General features: G+C 33.0%; 3 long non-coding RNA genes across 3 annotated transcripts in view; 2 read left to right on the top strand and 1 right to left on the bottom strand.

Annotated features, from left to right (window-relative positions):
- LOC127715199 (uncharacterized) overlaps positions 1 to 19,017 on the top strand; it is a 507,760-nt gene that overhangs the window by 52,978 nt on the left and 435,765 nt on the right. The window lies entirely within an intron of this gene.
- The window catches only part of LOC127715201 (uncharacterized), a 44,184-nt gene that overhangs the window by 23,511 nt on the left and 1,656 nt on the right, over positions 1 to 19,017 (bottom strand). The window contains exon 2 of the long non-coding RNA XR_007988220.1: positions 17,423 to 17,487. This is a non-coding gene — a long non-coding RNA (uncharacterized LOC127715201). The remainder of the gene's footprint in view (positions 1 to 17,422; positions 17,488 to 19,017) is intronic.
- LOC127715192 (uncharacterized) lies at positions 3,827 to 7,926 on the top strand. The gene is made up of 3 exons (XR_007988211.1): positions 3,827 to 3,924; positions 5,024 to 5,134; positions 7,085 to 7,926. It is a non-coding gene; the product is annotated as an uncharacterized LOC127715192 (long non-coding RNA).

The following is a 19,017-nucleotide window of genomic DNA, read 5'->3' as shown; positions in this document are numbered from 1 at the left end:
TGGCTACGGACCTGAAATTAAATGTATGGATTTAATTCCATTATTATTGATAATTACCTTTACACACATGTAATGAGAAAAGAAATAAATATAGAAGGAAGGAAAGAGAGGGAAAACAATAGAAAATTTTATTCTAACATCAATAGATCAATAGTTGCAATTTATATAAATGACTGAAATCTTCATTTTTGTCACTTAACCATTTTATACGACTGCAAAAATGTAATCTATCATAATTATGAATATCATGGTTTTTTCATCCTATGTAAAATTACTCCGATAGTGATCGAACCCGATTTGCGTATAGAAATATGGTCACCATGAATTGTCTCGTCAGGCCATAACATCTTTGTAGAGGTCGCTGGGATGACTTTTGTTTGGTGACCGTTTTATGAATGTGTATATAAAAGAGAAGTCAAGATGTGGTGTGATTGACAATGAGACAACTCTTCAAAAGAGACCCAATGACACAGAAATTCACAACTATAGGCCACTGTGCGGACTTCAACAATGAGCATAGTCAGCCATAAATAGCCCCGGAATCACATATGTAAAACAATTCTAACGAGAATGTAGCCGGTTACTGTACCGTGTTCAGCTTTAACCTACCTTCGATTGCAGCTTTAGTCATCCCGTTAAAGCTAGTATACGCACTATTTTCTTTCAATAGCCCCTTTAGCAATTAAACAATGGAGACAAACAGTTTATTCAACATCAAGTTTCTATTCTTGATCTTTACATACATACTCAATATAAAAAAAATATTAAAAAAAAAGAAATAGATTGCTAATCGTATTTTTTTTTGGATTCACGGGTGATCGTGCGAAAACTGAAAGATTTGCAATCGATTTCAAGAGGAATTTTTGGGATACAGACGACAAAGTGAGACAGTGGTACAACCTAGAAAATAAAAAGACACCAGGTATGTAGACTATACCTTTACCAAAAAATTTCTTTTTTTGAATCTTCATGTGTTAATTTATAACAATTTACATAGAAATTTAAACAGGTTTTCTAGATGTTGAAGATAAATGTTTACGTCCTATGGACAAAATATAGTACAATCGTTGAATGAAATTGTTTCAGAAAATGACAAAAAAGAGCAACATGAACATGGGTTCAACGAAAATCCTGAGGAAATTAAAGCAGATCTTCAGAAAAGTGGTAGGTGTGAATCAAATGATATGAGAGTGAAAGAAAATTAGTCAGAAACCCAACGGCACAAAACAAAAAATCATCGCAAGCGAGGTAGACATGTATTTCAACAAACAACACAGGGATCAGTGTCCCAATGTACAAACGCACAAATTTAATTCACTACTAGTGAAAATAAAGTTGTGAATATGATTATTGTATCTGTCACTCAGCTTTTTTCGCAGATGATAGATCAATTTTGTTATAGATGTCCTAAGTTTACCATTTTCTCACCAATTTTTGAAGCGATATTTATGTGTAACAGTACTCCTACCCGAGGAAACGACCCGAGATGCATTGATTTTTTTTTTTGGGGGGGGGGGGGGGGGGGGAGGGAAGGGGTTATTGAAATGATATGAATTGTTTACTTCAAAAACTTATTGTGTACAAAAAAAAGCCAGCTTAGAAACTATTACCCTCTACAAAATCGTGCTATATAAGTGTGAACTTTTCTACAAATCTCAAGAGTTTCAAAGAATTAATTGGGAAACTTGTATTTGGTTAACATTAAAACCAACGATATTTATCGTATGTAATATTGATTATAACATAATTTGTACCAAAATAATTTTGTTGATATTGCAGGGGCTACATTCATATCATATCATATATAATATAATAAATTACTTAGTCTAGTATAACTCAGTGTGAATCTCCGTTCATTTATTTTACAATATCTCTGATCAATGCTGAATCAGAAGGTTTTAAGTGACCTTGTTATTATCTTTAATTGGATCTTGCAGAGTTGCTCTTGACCTCATTAAGCTGTGGTCATTCATTGAAATTCCGTAACACCCATCCCAATGTTCTCAACTGTAATAAATCATAGGTTAAGGTTAATGTAACCTATGTATAAACAACATTCCGCGCTTAAACTGATTTGACAGGAAGACGTTCAGTTAAAAATTTAATATAGACATTGATCTTCATTTGGTAGTTCCCTTTAATTCATAAAATTGGCAAAGTTAGATGTGTTCTCGTCGTTGGAGACTTACCACCTATCCTAAAGCTCTAAATAGGTAAGAATTCCACAAACCACCTTTATCAAACACCTTTTTTCAAGGAAATGGAGTTTCTTTAATTTCTTAGACGTTAGATTTATAAAACACTATCAGACTTTTTGAAGACGTGATATGGCACTCACACAAAAAGAATCAGTACGAGACAACTGTGGGAGATAGAGGGCATCAGGCTCCTAAAAAACTATAAACACAATGTGTTCCCTATTATGTTTCAGGGCCCCTGTATTTTTCTGACTTCAAAATATAATTAAACTGTTCATAGGTACAAAAAATGAAAAGAAAAGGTTTATGATATATCAGTTTAAAAAATCTCAGTGTTGCCATGTGTTTACGCAGTTTGAAAAGCGCGCTTTATTTATAAACCGGAAGTATACATATACTATAACCAGTATTGAGCTCTTTTAAAATACAAGGTAAGAAAATTAAAGAACTCTCTCAAAAACTGCAAAGGAACTTAAAATTTTTAATCAATATTCGACAGTCAAACTTAGGAATTGAAATCTGAACATTCGAAAATGATATTGTATGTATCGAATACAGTAAATTGTAAGCCTTTCACGGATACTGTGGTTCCACTGTAGTGACATGCGCAAACAGATTTATGGATATCAACAACGATAAAATTATATTTAGGAAGGATAAAATCTAGGACGCCTTACTTTCCATTAACTCACTGAGAAAGACTTTGTCGGACGGGACAGTTGCATCGAAGAAAATAAATTCTTTAATTTTTCACAGTCCCAAATCAGCAAGAATATGTGATTAATAAAAACAACTCCTTATCAGATATCCTATAAATAGTACGGGAAAATCCAAGTCAGTAAACTTATAAATATATTATGAACTTTGGGTAATTTTCCTCTCTATTGGCACGAGAACATACAATAGATTAAAAAAAAATCACACCAGTGCTGCTCTATCACAAAATAAAGTTTTTACAGCGTAAAACACTAATTCAGTTGGAACAAGTGGCGTATCCAAAGGGTAAGGGACCCAGCAAACACACGACGTACTCCCAACGTCGGTTAATGGTCGTCTGAACGTCATGTCTTGAGTTTACGTCGTACCAACGTTGTGGGAACGTAAAAACCCAACGTTGGATACAGACGTACAGACTACGTTATAAAATTACGTCGAATTTACGTAAATTTAGTACCCTGTCAGGACGTAACATTTTATTACGTTGTGACAACGTGCTTAAAACTGTCATAATCCGACGTAACATTTTGTTACGTCGTATCAACATTATAATAACGTAGTGAACAAACCCTGTGAATAACAGTGACACATTTAAATCTGGTTTTATAGGACGAATTCTGTGGGTATGAGTCTTCCTGGATATAACATTCACCTTCACTAGAATATATTCACGATTTTTTCGATTTTCAAAATATCCCCCTTTTTTCCCGCACAGGCATAATTTGCACCAAAATGTCCAAGAAAATATTACAAATCCAATTTTAATGTTCTAATATATATATATTATATGAATATTTATAGTTTAATATATCATTAAAGTTTTGTCATCATTTGTCGTTTTTTTACGATTGGTTATAAATAGTGGAACGTTCAGCAGTACTCGGGTTTTACCGCTGCATACTATGAACAGTCTGAGCATGCGCACTTTCACCGCTTCATTTTTAAAAACAGTGATAACCAAACTTGCAGTGAAATTTAGCTCGATCCAGATTCCAGAACAAAGAAAAAGGTAATATAATAATTGCACATTACGCCAAAAAGTTTCTCCATGATAAAACAAGTATGATTGAAGAAAATAAAACATCTGTTGCCGTGTTGGGCGCCTCTTTCAAGTCTGTTGTCCGTGACCGTGTTGAAATATGATACATGTACTTCTTATTTTACTGTCAATATTATATTGCACTGATACAAGATATTTTAACCAAAATTTGTGTTATTTGAATCCATTTTTCAAATTGCTCGATTAACTTGTGTTGTTTTTTTAAGATATATGAAATTAACTGTAGTGCAGAAAGTAAAAAAAAGGGGGATGCACAGCACAGCCACAGGCACTTGTTTTCTATCCATGCCAAGAGCTACTATCCCTATATATTAAGGCTGCAAGTGTCTTTTGCACTGTTATTTTTTTATAATGTTGGAAGCATAAAAGTCTTATCAATATCACAAATGCGAAGCTAGACATCTCGGCACATTACAAACTCGGCACATTACAAACTTGGCATGTTACAAACTCTGCCTATTAATGATAACACTACATGTATCACTGGTGGTCGTCCTGAACATGCATGAAATATTGCCACTGGACGTTAAGCAACCAACAATCAATCAATGTATCACTGGGTCTGACATGCATGGGAATAAACAATTGTGCCAATAACGACAATAACAAAATAGCGTTCCAAGACGTCATAATTATTTGGCACTAGGTCGTCGTAGATAGGCGTCACAGAAAAAAATTAAAATAGCCTTCCAAGACGTCATAATTATTTAGACTAGGATCCAGTCGAGAAAAGTTGGGTAAAATTTCCCTGTTTTAAGGGTAAAACCAAGTCTACTGGTGTTAGAAATACCAGTATATAAGGACGTCTTTTTTGCTGTTCAATTTATGGTATGAAATCTAAATGTTTATCAATGACGAGCTGTATTCAACTCTCACTAAATATGTGATCAGAAACAATGTCGTAATCAATCATAAAACTTATGAATTTTGGAATGCATGTAAATTTGTCACTTACCTAGTTCTCCCAAAGATTTGTTGGACTGACACTCATGTAAACAGATGGAGGAATATAGAAGATAATTGAATGTATTTATAATTTTTTTTCCAGAGTCTTGTATAAAAATCCACAGATCCAATGTGTCTGAGGTTGAGGAATGCATTGCAGTAACACTTAAGCATGCACCAGCTAGCTCAAAAAGATGGACCAAGATATAAAAAGGTAAACATCAGTTGATCAGCTCTTTTTATGCCCTCCTTCACTGAGTGATATAGTTTTACTCTTGTACTGTACGTACATACATTGAACTCAAAATTGGTTTCTGTTCTCTAACTTTAGTTTGCCTGAACGACATGTTATGAAATTTATACACAATGCTTATTATCATAAAACGCAGAGTTTGAATTTGAAGAGCATCTGTTTTACTATTCTTTAGTGATCTCCTTTAATAACATCATTTGTGGCTCATAGACACATTCTTCTTTTATTAATTTTATTTATCAAATTATAATTTGTTGATTTTATAGATTGCGTTCATAGGCATATGATATAAGGTCTTTCTGTATTGCTGTAAATTCTAAATGTATTAAGGTAAAATCCTATGAATATCTAAAATTAATTGATAAATAACAATTTTGAGAAACCAAACTTCCTTTTTTAATTTGGATTCATTATTATTTGTAGAATAACTACTGGTTGTTCCAGAAAATACTAAGTCCCCCCAGGGAAGGCTCTTTTTTTTAAAATTTTATGTGGGGGTGGTTGTATTTGAAATACCAAAATGCAAAGGGAGTGTTGTTCTTATTTATTTTTATACGCCCGTTTACGGGATGTATTATGGTATACCGTTGTCCGTCTGTCCGTCCGTCATCAACATGTTGGACATTAACTCAAAATCGCTTTAACAAATTTGCATAAAACTTTGGTGAATTGTTTAATTCTATTGACGTGAGCTCCCTTTCGTTTTTCTATAAATTTTAGATTTTACGTTTCCGAGTTATGGGGTTTTATTCATTAAAAAAGGGGGATTTTCCAGTTTTCGGAAAATAACTCAAGAATGCTTTCACCAACTTGCAAGAAATTGTGGTGAATTGTTTATATCTATTGACATGAGCTCCCTTTTGATTTTTATAAATTTTAGATTTTACGTTTCTGAGTTACAGGGTTTTATTCATAAAAAAGGGGGATTTTCCAGTTTCGGACAAAACTCAAAAATGCTTTCAGCAGTTCTTATGAAACTTTGGTGAATTGTTTATATCTATTGATGTAAGCTCCCTTTAGAATTTTATAAATTTTACATTTTACATTTCTGAGTTATGGGGTTTTATTCATTAAAAAAGGGGGGATTTTCCAGTTTCGGACAATAACTCAAAAATGCTGTCAGCAATTCTCATGAAACTTTGGTGAATTGTTTATATCTATTGATGTAAGCTCCCTTTTGATTTTCATAATTTCTAATATGACATTGAGAATTAATTGAACTTTATTTGTTTATAGTCTGACAACAGATTTACTAAGTAATGCACAACAGCACAGTGTATTGCACAACAGCAAGAAATCTTTATATTAATTGAATATAAATTCAATTCATATAACCAATTTCAAGTTCTTTGACTTCATTTATTCAGAAACCTATAATATGTCAAATATTTAATTTCAATCCAAAGTCAGACCTGTATCAAGCTTGAATATTGTGTCCATTTTTGCCCCAACTGTTCAGGGTTGGACCTCTGGGGGCGTATCCAGCTGCGTACAGCGAAGCAGTTTATTAATTCTGTCGGTGCTGGGGATAAACAATGGTCGTCCCTGGGGGGCGGACATAGTATTATCTGGAATAGCCATAATTTCATTAACACATGTTCAATTTAACAACAAATTTATTTTTTAAATAAGAACAAAGGTTAAAAGTTATAAATTATTATATACTTTTGAAATTATGTTAAAATTTCTAACATACATTATCAAAATGTGTATAATTGGCAAAGATACAAACATCTCTGACTCAGTAACAGCACAACATAATTATGAATCTGCAAGATTTATTATACGACCGGCAATAGAAAAAATATTAATTATGTTTACACACAGGATATTTTTTAAGAACTGCTGTAATTCATAAGTTTGGATCAGTTTTTTTTTGTATTTTATAATTTATGATTATTTATTTTTCAGAGACCTGAAACCAACACAAGACCAGCTGATCAGAGGGCAGAAAACCAAAATTTGGAATGACATGTATACAACCAACACAAGACTAAAATTTGGAATAAAAATTAAAAAATTCAGAAACATATTATTATTTTTTTATTGGTTCATGAAGCCAAGAAAAAAGAAGTCTTAACTTTTGGATAGGTCTATCTCTAGTTGGTCAATGGAAAAAAGCAACAGTTAGTTTGATTGTATTTCAGGTATTTTCTTCATTTGGGATATTTTTAGAAGTGTATAAGTTGTGTAGAATATATATTTGTAAATTAGACAGTCAGCTTTTGGGCCTTTTTCCAAACTTTTTTCCTAGCTTGTCATTGTGTAGTGAATCCAGCTGAATGAATCTACAGTAAATATTAAGGTATATGTGGTAGTTTGTTGTATTTCTGAATAACTCATTAGAAAATGTTTTCCTTCGTTAAAGTGAAATCTACATTCTAGAATTTCCACCATCATAGTGAAATCTATATTCTAGAACACTGAAACCCTAAACATTCAGAAGTTGCAGCATGTACCAAGATGTCATGTTGAAGGCTGTACAGTTACCTATAATTGCTAACATCATCAATATTTGATTTTAGGATAGAGGGTTGTCTCGTTGGCCATCATACAAAATCTCCTTTTTCGAATAGTATTATGTGTTAAATTTTTTAAAGAAAAGTTGCTTTTGTTAAATGGAAATGTGTAAATCTTGTACTTCAGTATTGCAAAAGTTAAAAACTAAGACTTTAACCTTAAACAACTGTGTGAAACATTAATTGGACAAAACTACAGGTTTAATGTAAATTATAATGCAAAGTTTTTGGGAAAACGAAATATTTATACATTTTACATTGAAACCTGGAAAAAAGGTAAAAAAAAAAACTTTTGTGACTATATTATACACAGCTGGCAGTTTGGAAATAAAGAGTACATATCGACATTGTGTCCATCTTTCCTACAGAGACAAATTTACAACTTAAAAAACAGGTCAAAAGAATAAAATATAGACCTTGTTTGCTTCTTCAATGGAATTTTATTGCTCCTATCAATCAAATGAGGACAAGGGACATTTACAGTTGTGTTGCGACGTTGTGACAACGTCTTATGATGGTAATAAATTACGTCACAAATTACGTTGTGCCAACGTTGTGTGGATGGTTGTCAGCACGTGCCTTGGAGTCCACAAAACTACGTTGTACCAACGTAATTTTACTACGTTGTCACAACGATAGTATTACGTTGTCACAACGTAATGCCAACGTTGGATTGTTTACTGGGGATGGGGTGAACCCCCTTTTTTGACGGTCAATACCTCTGAATGGGTACATAAGGTTGGACACCCCTTTTGAAAATGGTTAGATCCCCCTCGGCCCTGGGGACAAATTATATCAAAATTACAGAAAAATCTAGCCCAGCTATATCTAAAAATATGGACAATTCTATATTAAAAAAAGGGGGTGTCTTTTATGCTAAGTTGTATTAGGTATTTTCAAACTTTTGTTAACTGTTATTTTGAATAAATATGTGCTGTAAACTGTTATTGACTAATTAGCTGTCATCTTGATTTTTTCCATTGACATTCTTGTAAACTGTTATCTTTAAAAACAAATACCCCTGTTCACTGTCTTTTCAGTCATTTTGGATTCATTGTTTTCTGTTTTCTTGTTTAAGATCGATTAAATTGCTGCTTGTGGTTATCAGTATTTTAAATTTACTGTTACATGTTATGAGAAAAATCTAAAAGTGGTAGACAGCTTCAGACATTCTAAACGTTTACATGTAATTTCATTCCACTACGTAATGTTTCATGCATAAGAAATGAATTAAGTGTAGAAAATGACAACTGTTTGTTTGTGGAAGTTTTGTTTACTTACTTAGCTATATGTTATGTTCTGTTTTTGGGGGTATTTTTTTGCTTTAGAATAAGAAATACTATTTTGTTTAGACTTTAGTAACATGATTTTTTTCTCCCCTGTAATTTCCAAGAAAAAGCTATTTTTAGATTTTATTTTTCAAAACACTTTTTTCCAGGACACAAAGATTCAAATTATCAATTAACAATTTTAGTAAGAATTTCAGGTTAAGGAATTTTTGTCAATGCTCGATCTCCGTGTTTTTTTCCCTTCGATACATAGTGAAATGTTTTGCCCCATATCACCCCCTTTTCTTTTCATACAAGACGATTATTCATAAAAGGAGTCTCAATTTCTTTTGAGACCCAAATAATGTCAATGCTAAATATAAGGCAAAATAGCCTTTTCCCGCCCTTTTTCAATAAAATATTTCGAAAAAGAGTTCAATAACCTATGAACTTTTTTTTATCTCCTTTTGTTTCAGAACTAATGCTCTTCTGATGTTTTTAATAACATCAATTTTAATATCCAGTTTAAAAAAAAAATTAATTGACGTCATCTTTAAGCAAGAATAATTTAGGTATAGCACGACCATACAAATCCTTGCATTTAGGTGAAAATCATTAAACAATTACAATATGTTGTATTGAGGTTTCTTTCGTCACATCTGGCACCCCAACCCAGTCTTACATTTCGTCAGCGTTAGCTAATACTCCGTCGATCTATCGTCGAGCAGTGGTTCAGGATCACAGGCTTAACAATCTAGCGAGGTAGCAGGGTAGCGAATTCTGCCGAGGTTTCCCGCTTGTTTGAGGTTTAAATTGTTGCACCTTCTATGCAGGATCGAAAGTCATATTGTTTGCAATTACAATTAATTTTGATCATTGCCAATAACATTTTAATACGACGGCAAAATTTTTGTTTGTGTCGTATAATACTATGATGTCGTCGTCGTCGGCTTAGGCGTCTTCCAAAGACACATTTGGTTTCCGGACAATAACTTAAGTTTAAGTGAATGGATCTCTATGAAGTTTTACCAGAAGGTTCAATACCACAAAAGCAAGGTTAGGATTTTGGGGTTATGGTACCAACAGACTCGGTTTATAAATAAGGGGCCAAAAACAAGCATTTTTCTAGTTTCCGGACAATAACTTGTGTTTAAGTGTATGGATCCCTCTGAAATGGTACCACAAGGTTCCATATCACAAAGGGAAGGCTGGGATTGAGTTTGGAGGTAATTGCCCCAAACGTTCAGGAAAAAGGGGCAAAAAACAAGCACTTTTTTAGTTTCCAGACAATAACTTGTGTTTAAGTGTATGGATCTATCTAAAATTGTACTGCAAGGTACCATACCACAAAGGGATGGCTGGGATTGAGTTTGAGGTTAATTACTCCAAGGGTGTTAAAAAAAATTGTGGAGGGGAGAAGTTTTTTCAAATTTTTTTTTTTTTTACCTTATTAATAATATTTTCCATTTTTACATTGATTATTTCTGATTTATATATAAAAGCAAAAAATACTGATATGGCAGGGAATACACACCAAACCGGACGTGTAAATTATTATATATAACAGATTAACTTAGTATTGTGCAACAGCACAGTATTGCGCAATTGCAAGAAATCTTCAACTACAAAGAAGATCACTTCTAACCTCTCATCAAATCTGTCAGAATCTGTCAGGAGAACTGTTCTAGGACAGTATGTAGGACTGTCATCCTGACACCTTTTAGACAGTTCAAGCTAGAACCGTTCTAACCTAGAACTGATTTAGACAGTTCTACCTAGAACTGATCCTGACAGTTCTACCCTAGAACAGTTTTAAACAGTTTGTGTGGCTTTATCAACGATAATAATAACACTGAATGGTGACCAGTGAGATGCTCTAACTGCAGTGACGTCATTAATTATAAAAAAGAAGATGTGGTATGATTGCCAATGAGACAACTCTCCACAAGAGACCAAATGACACAGAAATTAACAACTATAGGTCACCGTACGGCCTTCAACAATGAACAAAGCCCATACCACATAGTCAGCGATAAAAGGCCCCGAAATGATAATGTAAAACAATTCAAACGAGAAAACTAACGGCCTAATTTATGTACAAAAAATGAGCGAAAAACAAATATGTAACACATAAACAAACGACAACTACTGAATTACAGGCTCCTGACTTGGGACAGGCACATACATACAGAATGTGGCGGGGTTAAACATGTTAGCGGGATCATAACCCTCCCCTTACCTGGGACAGTGGTGTAACAGTACAACATAAGAACGAACTATAAAAATCAGTTGAAAGAGGCTTAACTCATCAGATAGATAAAAATATAAATACTACAAATACATTAAGAACTGTTCTACAATCCTGACAGGTTTGGTCTGTTCTACGGCTAGAACTGATTTGGTCAGTTCTGCTGACAGTTCTACGACAGTTTTAGACAGTTCTACCCTAGAACTGATCCTGACAGTTCTACCTAGAACTGATTCTGACAGTTCTACTTAGAACTGTTCTAGGACAGTTTAGAACAGTTCTATGACAGATTATTCTGACAGTTCTAATGAGAGGTTAGAAGTGATCTCCACTGTACATATTATTGCACAATATCAAGAAATCTTCAATTGTACATGCGCAATAGCACAGTATTGCATAATATCGCAGTATTGCGCAATAGCCAGAAATCTTCAATTGAAAATTAATACATATATTCTAACCCATTTCAAATTTTTATGATCTTTCACTGGCCACATAATTTATTTTGTGTCAGAAACCTATATTATGTCAAAAATGTGATCAAATCCAGACTTGAATATTGTGTCCAAACTTGCACCAAGTGTTCTTAGAGCGGTCGTATCAGGCTGCGCTCGGCGAAGCATTTCATTGTTATTTTATTATTTTAATAAATATTTGAATGATTGAAAATTGTGACTTCAGTTTACAACACTATAACATTTATTATTGCAATTTTCATTGATACAAATGCATTTCTGGAATTTCCGATACTATGAAATAAATAGAATAATGTCCTTATGTTTTATTTAAACCGGACTTGAACCAAATGCTTTTGATTTGTGTTAACAAAAAAACAGTGACATGCATCCCTACTGTCTCTGTCGAAAAAAAAACCTGAACCAATTGTGTACGTGTGATAAATGTTTTGATAATTTGCAAACACAGATTTTAGTTCTACGGTCTACATCTCGAGTCTTTTAAAGCATAAGTGGGATAGAAATTTTATTTTTTGGGGGGAAGGGGCAAGAAAATTTATAATTTCACCTGATAAAACCATTTCGTACCTCATGGAAGATATTTATGTCTGTTATCTCCAATCGTATGAAAGATTAATTATATACGTATGCAATGGAAGATTTTTTTCAGAAAATTATCAATAAGTTCCCTGTTATTTCGAGTTCTTTGATTGGTTACATCCAGAGTTGCAAGTTTTTATGCAAACATGCGTTCCTTCCTGAGTGAATGTCAAAGTATTGGCGCGGCTTGTGTAGATTTTGAATCGCCTGTGACGAAAGTCGTAGTATCCGAGGCATAGGTACATGTATTACAAGAATAGATTAACAAAGGCCAGATGGGAAAGGCGCAAAATTGTGGCAGGGATAAACATGTTTTGTGTGATCTCAACCCGCCCCCTATACCTCTAACCAATGTAGAATAAACAAACACACAGCGAAACGCACAGTAAAACTCAGTTCAAAAGAAGTCCGATTCCGATGTTAAAATATGCAACAAAAGAATATAAGCAAGATGACAAATGAACAGCGTTATAGGTTGATTGTGAACTGTACAGACAAGTTTTATAGATTTTTTAAAGACATTGTATTTATAATAAATGATATTTTGGATTTTTTTTCTTTTTCTTTGGTCAGTAAATTGTTTGAAGAATTTTGTGGTTCATTTCTTATTTTTTTAAGCCAAACGTCAACTATATTTCATGTAAAGTGTACCACCTCAAAACAACCTATCCAAATTATACTCATTTTAAAGATTTATTTTGCTTGATTTTAATAAGTAATAATAATGAACGTCTAGATATTCATATTTAAAGATAAATAGTGTCTTTATAGTCGTTAAAGATAAACTATATAAGAATTAACAAATAAAAATGACATAAAATTTTAAAGAACCGATTTCTTTGCAGGTAGAACAAGCTTTATGAGCAATGGACTACTTAGAGAAGTTAAGACTGGCAACTGAGGATAATAATGATATAGAGGTCCAGAAAATAAGAGTGGAAAAAATTAAAGAAATCACAGTTACAGGGTTTTATAAAAATTGCCCTCTTGATCATTATGAAAAAGACAGTTCATCACAAGCATTGCTACCAACCGATTTGGACCCAGCCATAGCTAACTGTTTTGCTATCAAAGCTACTGGTAATGGAATTGTCTATACCGTTATGTTTCTAAAATGAACATGTTGCTGATAGAATATGCCTTCTATTAGCATTAGAGTTATACCAGAAGATAAAACTATATGCCAACCTTACACCGCTTGAAGAAGTAGCAAGGCATCCTGAAACAGTCAATAGGAATCTTGACCATCTGTTTACCGGTTTACCACAAGATAAATTATTGAAAATCTATGACGTGGCTAAAACCATGGAAGATACCATAATGTACGAAGCACTACCAACATGCCATACTGGAAATTTGGCAGGGAAGATAAACATAATGGCCCAGCAAATGTTTTTAACGTCTCAATTCATTCTGTTTTCACAGATGCCTGTAGAAGTACTCGACCACTTCTGCATAGGAAAATAGATCCAATCAACATGACCAACCAAACCTGCATCAGCGAAACTGACTATGTAGAAGTAGATACTCTTGGAACAAGAGATGGAGATTTAGTTGCATGGTGGTAGATAGTTGTTTGTTTACAGTTTAGTGTTTTTATTTATTCATTTTGGTGTATACATCCTATCAAGACATTGTAGGATGTTTAATTGTAATATTCCTGAGTGACAGGTCGAAAGAGTGGAAGCTTAAATTACATACAAACTTTATTGCAAATAGGAACTACTACACACAATTATTGAATTTTGATATTAGTATATATAAATATATGTGACTGAATTCAGTCATAGACTTAAATTTAAAATTTGTTTTGTATATTGTATAGATATTTCTACTGTACAAACCCATGTACCTTTTGAATTATGGTACCGGTGACTGAATTCAGTCAAGATTTTCATTATTGTTAACATTAATATGTGTATTTAAAACCAATTTGGAATAAATTATCTATACTAAAATCTATTTTTGAAAAAAGAATATGATTCTTGATGTTTGTAAATTGACTGAATTCAGTCAACAGTTTTCCCATGTACTACTTTCAAAACTGTACCCCTTAGAGCATTTAATTGTTGTGTAGGGTATTACACACACCCAACTACTACCAATCTCTAATTTTAAACGTATCATCCATTGAATATTGCAAAGGTATTTCATTTAATTAAGATGGAAGTTCCAGTGCATGTTTGATATATAGATAGACAATATGACTGAATTCAGTCATCACTTTGGTGTCACATATGCAGTTTTTATTCATACAGATGACTTGGACAAAAAGAATTTCATCAAAAATTAATCATAATTTAAAAGTTCGAATAAAAAGTTATACCGTTCATATGTACATGCTTATTCTCATTTATTTTGTTTTTGAACATGCTAAATAAATTATTGTTGAAATGTTTTCTCTGGCTTATTTCATATGTTGCTAGTCCTATTTGAATAAAAAAGTATATTCAGCATGTGGAAGCAAGTACCCAATGTGATTTTATTTTGCCAAAAAGGGACCGAAATCTTCATGTTTTCCTATAGACTAAAAAAATTGTATATTTACATTTGTCATCTTGCACTTCTTACAAAATAGCTGCATATACCCAAGGATACACTTTGTATCAACAGCTGTCAAATTCTTTTAAGATGTGGAGAAAAATCAGTTGTCTAAATTTTAAGGAGGTGTTATTAAGCAGAATCTTGCTAACTCTCCATATTTGACAAATCAGAATATTGACAAGTTGAATCAGAAGGTGTTATATGTGTTAAACACGACATAGGTTATATGACTAATTACAACAGAGAGTTCAAATATATGCTTTAAATAAAAATAAAAATGTGCGATATGAACTAGCACAATTCTAAAGCTTTAACGGTGACGACAGTTATGATGTTACAAGAACGATTGCGTCAATAAGAATTCCAAATAAACAGCACTGAACGATCTAAATTTGTAAATATTTCAAATTTGACAACGGTAGAGTAGTTGCAACAGAGTCTGCGTATTTAAACATCGCAAACAAACGGCCGTTAAAATATAATAATAAATTTTGACTAAGGTTAACTAGTTGAACGTGGCTTGGTACTTTTACATCCCTCAAAAAATTAAGCAATTTAAATTGGTATATTCAACAGATTTATTTTAGAGATGATTAAGGTAAAGAAATAGAAACAGAGACTGTAATAAAAAGTAATATTACCCAAATGTGAAGCACTGCATGGAGTCGAACTACATCTTTTCATTTATCCCATTTGGTGCCAAAGTTGTTAATTTTCTTATCCAAAATCTTTCCCGAGTGAGTCTTTCCTCCCTAGACCAAGCAGAGTTGTGGTCAATGATTGTAATGGTCAGTCGATTGAGATCTGCCTTAGTGTGGCCAGGGGATCTCAAATGTCGACTGAGAGGGAGGTCTGGCTTGCATTGGTAGTCGCTACGATGACCGTTCATTCGTTTGTGAAACGGCTGTTCTGACTCGCCAACATACTGTTTACCACATTTACACTGTAGGAGATACACAACATTTGTAGTCTTGCAATTAACATTGCAAAATATGGTGTATTCTGTACCAGTGGAGTGACTGTTAAAAGTCTGGGTAACCAGTATTTGTTTGCAAGTCAGACATCGTTTGTTTCCGCAACCCTTGCAAGAGCCCACTGACGAAGAGCCTGCTTGAGAGGATAAATCAGCTCTCACCAGCAAGTCTTTAAGGCTTTTGGGCCTACGGAAAGCCAGTACAGGTGGCTCGGGAAAGATCTTGGATAGTTTAGGATGTTTTTCGATTTCTTTCCAATTTTCGCGGATTAGGTGAGATAAGTTGTCAAATTTTGGATGGTAAGTCAACACAAAAGGCACCCTCCTGTTGACCTTTTTGACTTTATATTGTAAAAGTTCATCTCTGCTGGTGTTGTTAGCACGAGAAAAACCTTTATCAATGTCTTTTCTTTTATATATATATATTGACTTAAGTAGGGTTCACAAAAGAGCAACCTAAATTCCGCAATGTAAATACTAATAACTATCGGTGATAGTACGGATGACGTAATTAGCGATCCGCGGTATCCTCATATTTTCAGCTAGATCATTTTATGCTGATGTAACAGTGAATTAAAATCATCGGGAAAATATTCAGGTAAAAGCATCGTCACTACGCTATTAATTTAAAAGAAACGCACACAAATTGATTTAAATATTTCCTTCAGATGAATGCTGTAAAATAAGATAACGAAAACGATATTCACCATACAAAATTGACATACAGTCAACTAGTTGCGTTCAGCTATGTCTTTTATTCCCATTCATTATTTTCCTTTCTCTTATGGTTGTGGCCTGTTATCTATTTCTTGCATGAAGAGATATTTCTCGTATCACACTGAATGGAGTGTGATACGAAAAAGATATACGAAAACTGCGTTAATTTGGTTGGCTTATCTAGCATCATTAGACAATATTACGACATGTTCGTTGGTTATTCGTCATTGATGCGTTTCAAAGGTTAAAACGATGTACATTTCGTCCATGGCAACAGACATCTGTGATTTCCAAAAGGCAAAACACTCACACTTTCACCTGCAAATCTTCTTTCTGTCAATTTCTATTACATTCTGAAGCGTACAAACAGTTTAAAATGTCTGATGATAAAGTTTGACACCGGAACAGGACATATGACGTCATACTGGTATTTGCAAAAGACTAGTACAACGATTCGCGGAATTTTTAATTTAACAAAATGAGAGTGTTGACCATAAGAGAAATATGTTTAACAACTCTTGAGAATTTGATATCGCCTAATTATAAAACAAACATAAAACTCCTCGTATTTCAGGAGATTGTTTTATCATTTACACAACCTCATATTATTTATTCTCCCGAATCTGTGCAAGATACTGTATATATATACAACTTAAATGTAGCTTGTAGTACATGTAAGCACTTCTGTGCTGACATGAACTATCATGGACACAGTGATTTTCTGTAAATTTACAGTTCATGGATGTTATAATCACCCGAAACACGGATGATTTTTTTTTATCCCGAATGATAGATGGTCACTGATGAGTCTTTATGTAGATGAAATGTGCGTATTGAGTACTATTTTAAGGCTGGTATCTTTCATTAGCTTTTTAATCTTCTTACATTCTGATAATATTCAAGATTAAAAACCATATCTTCTTACCTATGGCTCTTCTTAGTCTTTTGTTTCTCGATCCATACAACCAGCAATTCAGTTATTCATTTTTTCTATAAAAAGAATTTGAAATGAACTACTCTTATGCCTAGTTCACACGTACATTTAATTCGAATTGAATTCGAATCGAATGCGAATAGAATTCGCTAATTGCGTTCACACACTCTTCCTTTTTAATTCGAATTGATTCGAATTGGCTAATTCGCATTAACCATTTCGCATTAGAAATCCGTTTTTGTTGATACGAATTAAAAGTTAACGTCGTTCGGACAGTAAAGCAAATTTGACGCGTAATGCAATTCGAATTAGAATTAACGTTTGGACGTAAAACGATTCGAATGCGAATTAAACTAATTCGAATTAGTTAATGCGAATCGAATTCGAATTGCGTGTGAACGCAGCATTACAAATGACAAGTAAACTGTTTACACAGAGATTTATCGCTTGCATATAATTTTGATAGTAAAATACAAATGTTGATATTGAAATGGCAATACTTTAACATGTAAACTGTGAAAAACATTTAAAGTCAATAAACTATGACTGCGGATGCATGGCGAAATAATCGCCATGGAAATGCGATATGTCAAAGCTAATACAACTCCATACCAAATATAAATGTCTTATCATTAGTTGTCCAACTTAAACTGACATATTTATAAACTTTAACATGTAAACTATGTAAAAATTTCTAAAACCAATAAGTAATCGTTAAGGGGATGAGGCCATACACTCTTTATGAAATGAATTGTGCTATTGTGACAGCGGAAATTCACGTTTGACTTCTTGTTTCAGATTTTCATGTTTTATTGTATATATTTATATGTTTTAATAAAGATTCTTATTTTCATGATTTTTATAATAAAAGTTCATTTCTAAGTTTTATAACTTTACAGATATCTAATTTCACATGGAAAAATATAGTTTCGTAACTTTTAATCTTCATAGCATTGTTTGGTAATATTACATTATATAAAGAATTTACAAGTCAATTAACAAATACTTTTTCACAAAAGATAGCAAATAAAGGATTATATAATTTTGTACAATTTCCTTCTCAATAATTTAGTTAATCCTTCTCTAAGTGACATATGTGAGTCACATGATTCACAGCGTTACCTTAAGTAACCCTGAGGTACCCCACAGGATTATTTAAAGTTTTTCCTTTGTTAATCATAAGAAATTCCCCAAATTAACCTCACCTGGAAACCAAGCTTGAAACCTGGACAAGCATTTCTGGTCACTTGCATTCGTGACCAGCAAACAATAAACATCTATTTTTATACAAGCTTGTTCTTCTTCCAGGTGAGTCAAGTTAAATTATTTATTGTATATTTCTTTATGCTAAGATTTTATTACAAAGTTTTAAGACAGAAAAAGTAGCATTTTTGTTCATATTCATGTATTTTGCGTTTATACTTTCCAGTTCATAAATTACATTATTTGTATAGATATAGTTGAAGTCTTAACAGTTTATTTAAATTAAGTTAGTTTGCGCACTCGAAAGAGAATTCTTTATACAAAATATATTCAATAATAGTTACAAGAGTAGATTCTTTTAATTCAAGTATTTTCTATAGTTT

This window comes from Mytilus californianus, unplaced genomic scaffold (genome assembly GCF_021869535.1).
Source record: "Mytilus californianus isolate M0D057914Y unplaced genomic scaffold, xbMytCali1.0.p SCAF_9, whole genome shotgun sequence".
Taxonomy (NCBI): Eukaryota; Metazoa; Mollusca; class Bivalvia; order Mytilida; family Mytilidae; genus Mytilus; species Mytilus californianus.
This window is presented reverse-complemented; position numbering and strand designations above follow the sequence as displayed.